Source organism: Dermacentor silvarum, chromosome 6 (assembly GCF_013339745.2).
Source record: "Dermacentor silvarum isolate Dsil-2018 chromosome 6, BIME_Dsil_1.4, whole genome shotgun sequence".
NCBI classification, from domain to species: Eukaryota; Metazoa; Arthropoda; class Arachnida; order Ixodida; family Ixodidae; genus Dermacentor; species Dermacentor silvarum.
This window is the reverse complement of record NC_051159.1, coordinates 155,269,741-155,278,259: the sequence shown is the minus strand read 5'-3', so window position 1 is coordinate 155,278,259 and position 8,519 is coordinate 155,269,741.

Genomic DNA, 8,519 nt, shown 5'->3' with positions numbered 1-8,519 from the left:
ACTCCCTTACACACATGAAAAATGTGTTTTAGTGAAATAATACACCCATGTGAAAGGTTGTTATGTTGAAATTATGCTCTTCCCACCAATGTGTGTTTAGCCTGAATTGCACCACATGTTTCTATTTTTTACACAATATTTGCTATTCCAATATATAGTTTAGTTCGGACGTCTGTCAGTGGCCCCGGTGTCCACCGAAGGATCTCATAGGGCTTTGCGAGGTGTTTACAAATCATAAAAAAGAAAGCTGCCTGGTGCTTCGCCGGGATTTGAACTCCAGCCCAACAGATTGGCTATCGAAAGTTTTACCTCACAGCAACTCCGCAAATGCTACAGTAGAGAAAAATACAGTGCCTGGAGAGCTCGGTCGGGATGGTACTTGATATGATAGTCTTACGCCACGCTCGACAGATTATCTATAAAACAGTTCCAAGATGAAAGAATTTAAGCCAAGCTTGGAGTAAGGTCTGAAAAGTACGATAGGAAAGAGGAAGAAAAAATTCGCAGTTTCGCCCAAAAGGTGAAGCATTCATTGTGATAGCAAATTAGTAGTGAGCTATACGAAGCATGGATAGTAGTTTAATGGGCCGCATGAAGTTGTAAACATTCATTTACTAACTAAATAGACAAGCACGGCGTTACGCGCGCATAGGTAAACATGAACACATCTCGCTCGATGACCGCGGAAACTCGCTGCGAAAACGCCGGAGTGAGAAAGCGTGCCAGCAGCAGCGGGCAAATTGACCTTCGCGCTGTCTCTCGTCTCGCCTCAGCGCGAACGAAACGTAGAAAGCACAGCGCATACGAAGCTACCGGCACTCGGCGCATGAACTTTGTCCCCAGCGCAGATCGCTTTCCCGATGAGGCCAGCGCGGGCGCACACTTCGCCCACATCGCAGATCGCCTTCAAGATTCGGCGCCAGCGTGGCCGCACTGTGAGCAGCAGCCGACGAAGCAGAACGCACCCTCTCCCTCCTCATTTCCGTCGCCTCGCCCCAGTGCCTCGCGCGCGAAAGAAGACCGTGGGTTTCCGGCCTGCCTTCCTCCCTCACGTTCGCTACATTGAGCCGCGATTGCCGGCTCAACTTCGTACGCTTTCACTCGCACACACAGCGTACGGCGCCCGACGACGATTTTATCGCCATTGGACTTTATACGGAACCTCACGGCGATGACGACAGCGACGCCGACGGTAGAAATGCGCTTGGAGTGTCCAAAAATTGAGCGAAAACCATCGATGCTCATTAATGTCATCGAATAGAACGAACGAACGAATGAACGAACGGGGCAAACGATAGAACAAGAGGGAGATAGACAGCGAGAAAGCAAGATATATATATATATATATATATATATATATATATATATATATATATAGAGAGAGAGAGAGAGAGAGAGATAGGGAGAGAAAGCGAGCAAGAGAGCGAACGAACGAACGAGTGAGCGAACGAACGAACGTCTTCCCTGCCGAGTCCGAGTACCGACCAACCCATACCTATGACGACCGACCATCCACAAAAACGGCGAAACGGCCAAAGAAATCTAGTCGCTAAAAAAATAATCGTGTCTCCCCACTTCAAGACCCGGGCGCCCCGACCACGATAAGTGGCCGGTTCTTCTTATCGGCAGAAGAGAATTGCGCACGCACCCATGAATGTTTACTCCAAACGATACTTGCGCAAATTCTCACTTACCTCACAGTCTGGCAGAGATGACTGTCGCTTGCATTGGCAGCTCGATTTGACCGCGCGTAAAGAAGCCCGAAAGAAGGGAGACGTGGGCCCTTTCTGGAACGTACTGCAAAGAACCGCTTCCTCGAGGTAACCGGCTCACGAAAGTTGCCAGAACAAGTAGAATCGGCTCGAATTACGAAGCTGTGCTTGACGGACAACAGGTAAGGAACAGGTGCGCCAGTGTTGCTTAGCAGTCTCTCACGTGGAGACTTTCTAAAGTGGATGGCGTTCCACACAACGCTGAAGGAGTCGGTCCGCGAGAGAACCATGACATAGCACACAAATACGCCCATACGGATATATGGCATCAAAGCTTAAACTTCAGGAAAATGCTTGAACAGTTACTAAGAAGAAGAAGCAGGGAAGCCGTATGCGCTTGCTGTGTCGATACGCGTTTGATACAGCACCGGTTAAACTCCTGATGTACATCATATTAGATGAAATGATAATTATGCATTCTTCAAAGTTTTCCAAAAGTTAGTGAGAATTGAGTTTGAAAGTGGTTAGAAAATATGATCTCATACTGGTTACCAAGGTTATTTGTACTGGAAAATTGAACCTATTTTTATCATGATTGTTGTCACCGCTTTAGCTAAAAACCATCTTGTATCTTCTGTCGTAGGGAAAATTAGTTATGCAGTTGTATTATCGCAAATGCGTGGCCCATTACTAAGTTTATGTGCACCTGCGCGCCATACATCAAAGGAAAGACATTGGTATGGTTCAGATGAACTTACTACCTTAATTAACGCGGATACCTGGGATGAAAACATGCGTTTCAAGTTTTTGGAACTTTGCTGAAAATACCGTTTGTTTCCTGCGAAATATATTTTTGCCAGATAATTCTTTCGGGCCTTTGTTGCCTAATATACGTGAAGCGAATTAAGTAAATGTCCGAGTTCGTTAGGAAGATAAACAAACTGTCATAAACCTCAAGGAAAGCAAAGCTTTATCTCGGTGTTGAGCCCATAATGCCCGTACACGGTAATGGCCTGGAGGCATTCAACGCCCGATGAGCCTATTTACGCGGCAAATATGAGCTAATTTAATCTCTGGTACGCCGACCTGGTGATATCAGACTACAGAATAAAATGCCTTTTTTTCTGTGGATTGGCACGGATATTTTTTAGCACAGAGCACGTTTTTAGCCAAACACGCAGACCTCTCATAGCGAAGGCTACATTATTATCCCCAGAAGTAATTTTTCTACCACAAGGGAGTAAGCGTCGCCTGCTTGCACATATTCCATTCCATGCCGGAAACCCTCAGTCATTACGTCCGCTCAGCGACCTAGGCATGGCTTCACTGCTGACGGGCCGGTGAGGCCAGGCTTAGGCTCACCAAGCCTCACTACCATGCCAACGGAAGCCTAATTGCTTTTACGGCAATAACCGACACCGAGCAGAAGGCCAGACGCGAGCTCTGGTAGAAAGGCTCAGAGCAGATCCCATCATACAGACTGCAACAGTGGAGTAATTGTGTTCATTTCCCGATGGAAGGTCGTAGTTATTAAAGGCAGATGCGAACTAGCGCAAAATTGAATTATGATGGATACGCCACAATGTCGGCTGCTACACAGCGACAACGCCTCTGCTATTAATTAAAAAACAGAAGCTGATGTCAACATTGCGAGCAACATACTTTGAGCGCATGACGCATAGTGACCAACAAAATGAAATCGCTAACTTACTACAAATCAATTTAAACTTATTCGAAATCTACAGCCATATTAGTACTTTCCGAAAGCAGAAGAACCGAGGGGATTATAAATATTGCGTATTTGATAATACTATAGGTCCAGTCATGGGTTCTCATGCACCCGCTAAAATGGTCGCGTCTCAGTTCACCTGGTTCTTAAGGCTGGAAAATGCAGCGCATAAGTAATTTGCACAAAGGGAAGTTGTAAGTTGATGGAAGCACTGCACTACCTCACGACGCTGTTTGTACTCAAGAAACAAACTTTTCCGTGATACTCGGTGGAGCTTTCTTGTGTGGAACGTTGACATTAGGAAAATAATGATTTCGCCACGATACATTTTTAATGACACCAGCTCGAATGCACAGCCAAAAGAAGAAAAGAGCGTTGTTGTACGTCTTTCTCAGTAATAGAGTAAAGGTTAAATCAAGTATGTGAAATCAGAACAACGAATAGGACGTTAATGTGCCATTGTCTAGCTGGCTTCGGAGCTTTTGTATAGGGCTGATAAATAATCGTACAATATACATTATTGTACAATATGATTTTTTTCAAAAGAACGTAATTGTCAATAGCATCCTTTCATGATGAAAAAGAAATTAGCTACTTTTAAGAGGTAATAGCGTTTATTGCAAGCACACTGGCGCTTGCTTTCTCACTCCAAATCAATAAAATTTTTCCTGAATTAGATTTATTGTATTGCTATGCTGTTTTGGAATGTGCTCCTTGTGCGTTAGATTTATTCGTAAATCTGTCATAATTATTATTGCAACATCAGGGCATTAGCTCTAGTTTTTGTGACTATACAGAAGCTGAAGCGCTGACAAACTACATTTCTTGTTATTCTATACGTATTGTACATAACGTCGCTGAATCTTTTTGAACAGAAGTGTGCTGAACCAGACTAATTTTGTTTCATCTTCTTTACCCTCAATCTTTATAAGTAGGTCATCTTCAAAACCATGGCCACTTTTGAAGAGGATGAGCATCGCCGGTGTTTATACGATGCGTGACTACGATAGTCCGACTGAACAGACGTTTGCCAAAATCATGTATCTTGAACAGAAGCCAGCGGAAGGCATCATGATAGCCATGCCACAGAGCTGGAGCTGTCATTTGGCATAATGGATCTTCATGGGTAATCCAGGCGTACAGGAGGCATACGTGAACATCTTGGGAAATATCTACGAAGATTCCACACCTACATTAGTTCTCCATAAGAAAAGTAGAAAGTCAGCTATCAAGAAAGGGGCAAAGGAGACACAATCTCTCCAATGCTATTCACTGCATGCTTTGAAGAAGTATTCAAGCTCTTTAACTGGGAAGGCTTAGAAGTGAGGATCAACGGCGAATATCTCGGCAACCTTCGGTTTGCAGATGACATTTTCCTATTCAGCAGCAATGGGGACGAATTACAACCAATGATTGAGGACCTTAACCGAGAAAGTGTAAGAGTGGGGTTGAAGATTAGTATGCAGAAGACAAAGATAATGTTCAATAGCCTGGCAAGGAAACAAGAATTCAGGATCACCAGCCAGCCTCTACAGTATGTAAAGGAGTACGTTTATCTAGGCCAATTACTCATAGGGGATCCTGATCATGATAAGGAAACTTACCGAAGAATCAAATTGGGTTGGAGTGCATACAGCAGGCATTACAATATCCTGACTGGGAACTTAGAACTGTCGTTGAAAAGAAAAGTGTATAATCACTGCATTCTACAAGTGCTAACATATCAAGCAGAAATTTGGACGTTAACAAAGAAGCTCGATAACAAGTTAAGGGCCGCACAAAGAGCAATAGAACAACAAAAAAAGTCACAGGCATGCGCGGCACACGCAGAACAGTCAAAGCATAAGCTGGTGGAGCGGCTCAAGAGTAGCTCCAATTTGGGCACCACGCACAACAGGGTCTTCGCAGCAGTCTGTTCCCCTCGTTTTGACCAGAACGATCTGAACTGTCCGCCCGGCGTCGACGGCGAGCTGCGGCTTGTAATGCTCTCTCCACAGCAGCCTGCTGAGCCCGATCAAGCCTTACAACTACAACTTACATGTCGGGCGCGCTGAGTTTGCAGGCACCTTAACTAGATGGCGCTACCATACTGGCGGAGGCTCGGCAGCTCGGGAGCGCGTTGATTGCGCACCTCGTCAGAATCGCATATCGTCGTCTGCGCCTGCCGACACTGCGTTTGCAGGCATCTTACCTAGATGGCGCCACCATACTGGCGGAGGCTCGAGTCATCTGACCCTGCGTTTGCCTTAGGTTATTTTCCGCGGTCCGATCGCAAGCGCTCGCGTGGCTCACTGGTCGAGTATCTGGCTCCCACGCAGCGGGCGCGGGTTCGATCCCGGCGGGAAACACGTACTTTTTTTCGCATTTCCGGCGATAGCGATGACGCCGGCGGCGGCATCATCGCGACCCGAATTGGCTATTGGAATGAGCCCATAACAGCTTACGCTGTAAAATCTAAGGCCTGACGTTAAGGGACAGGTAGAGAGCGGTGTTGAACAGAGAGCAAACGGGGATAGCCGATATTCTAAGTGACATTAAGCGAAAAACTGGAGCTGGGCAGTCCATGTAATCCGTAGGATGGATAACCAGTGGGTAATTAGAGTTACAGAATGGGTACAAAGAGAAGGGAAGCGCAGTCGTGGACGGCAGAAAACTAGATGGGGTGATGAAGTAGGAAATTTGCAGGCGCAGGTTGGAATCAGCTAGCTCAAGGCAGGGGTAATTGAAGATCCTGCAATGGACATAAATATATGATGATGATGATGATGATGATCTTCAAGGGTGAAAGGTGAAAACGACACACCAGCAGTGGTGCTACGCTAAGGCTCAGTGGTGAGCGCTGAGACAGTACATTCCAGGAAGTAGGAGAGCATGGTAAGGGAAATACCCAACGCGGAAATGCACGTGCGACTAACGTGAATTAGTGTGACGTGGTGATTTACGAGGCCGATAAGAGCCAGATCTGTTATGTACTCGCCATCAGGGATGGCAGGGATGGGTACCAGGTAAACGTAATGTTGCAGCTCCGGTGGCAGGCGAGCGAACTGACTACACTGAAGGTGGGCTGATCTGCGGAGTCGCCTGAAGTCAGAAATACATTGGGACATCTCAAAACGCAGAAGATCCAAAGAACATTTGATAAGTGCAAAGTGCAGCGTTAGAAAGTCAATTCCGAGTATTATATGATGAGATTGTGTAGGCACGGGCCGTAATACGTAAGGGTTGTTTTCCTTTGATTTTATTTATTTATTATCAACCGCCTGAGCGTCTGGCCAATACTGGCGATAATGAAGACTTGGCATCGTGCCAGCCAATGACGAAGAGCGAAAAGTAGGGCAAATAAATAGAATTCTTGCATAATACGGCCCCGAACTACTCGCTTTTATTCCTAACTTAGACGCCGTTCACGGCCGGCGGATTTCTGGAATAACGTGGATGCAGCGCAGCTCAGACCACTGACGAAGCGCGAAAAAGAATAGCCATTGAAAAATATAATTCTTACATTATATCCCCGCCGATGTTATGTCGTTGGGGCTGATTTGAGAAGATACCTTCGTAGACAACATGCGCGATGCTCACTGTCTAATAGTTTTTCAATCTTGAGAAGAGATAGTGCGTGTGCATCGGTTTTAGGGGCGAAGCGCCTTAGGGCCGAGCCTTGTCCCTCGTAGTCCGTTCTCCGTCCGTAGCTCTGGTTTGCATGGAGACCGCTAGGGGCACTGCGGTGCACAAGGGTGACACCCTTGTATGAGGGGTGTCCCAGCTAACATGAGGCAAACGATAAGAAAAAAAGAGAAAGAAAAAAAGGAAAAAAAAGAAAACAAAGTACGAGATACGTGTACAAAGCCAATGGTGCTCTCTCAATCAGCCGAAGTATTCCGCATACCGGGGTCCTTTCTTCCGTTCACTTTATTTCGCTTATGAGGGGCCGATTTAATTATTGGTACAATGGTGCAAGTTCGAATGCCAGTTGTCTATCGCATTCGAAAAGAATGCATTTAATAGTTTGCGGCCTGCTACGTTTGTCTTAGTTATTTTTTCCGCGTTTGAAAAGTTGTGGCGTGAAATACGAAAAACGTGCGCAGTGAGCGCGTGCCCACGCACCTCGCGTGCGCCACAGCAGCACTCTCAGTGAAGGTTTCAGAGTCTGCTAAATGGCTGACCTTGCGACCACGTACAATTGACTAGGTGACTAGGCGACTAGGCGTGAGCGTGGCTGTTAGTTTACGCTAAAGGAAGCAGCCGAGTTACGCTGCAAGCTAGATCAGTGCCCCCCGGCTTAAGGCAGCGATGAGTACGATTGTTCTTACTGATCAAGCTTTCTGTCACGCAGTTTTTATGTGAAGGTTCGATAACTACGGGACAGTTTATTGAAGCTACACTGAGAAACTGCTTCGCGTTTTATTACCGCAGGATGATGGAAGCCGAGCAGTCATCAGAGAAAGCGCAATTATGAACTTTATTTCTCGGCCGAACGACAGACGACTATGTGGGCGACGTTGACACGAACGCCATCGTGAAAATTGAAAGGCGATAAACGCCACCTTTATCCTCCGTTTACAGCTTGGTATCTACATTAGTCTGTACATTTCGTATACGTATTTGCTTGTGACAAATACAGAAGCCAAAAGCAAGGACCTGATCAGTGTCAGTTTTTTTGGCGTAAAAAATCGAAGCGTGGCAAAGTTGCAGATTTCATAGATATGCAGGCAATATTTTGTTTTGTTATTTAAGAACACTTGTTTAACGCACATTGCATTGGAGAGAGAGAGAAGAAACTTTTATTCTCATGGGGGAGCCCGAGTCGAGAGCATCACTGGCCTTAGCCGCACGTCTAAAACCTGGTCGATCAGCGATCACTGGTCGGCCATGTCAGAGCTTGACAGTTGCGCCTCCCAGCCTTTTCGCTTCTGATGTGTGCCTTTCTTGCACGTGGTCCTATTGCGGATGAAATCAGTCATTGACCAGTTTGTTAATTAACATTCGTGAGCAGGTCGTGTTAGCACGCGATGCTAAATTTCTGGCTTCAGGTTATCCAGTGAAGGCGCAGTGCCCAGAAGGGAAGGAACGCTTCAGAT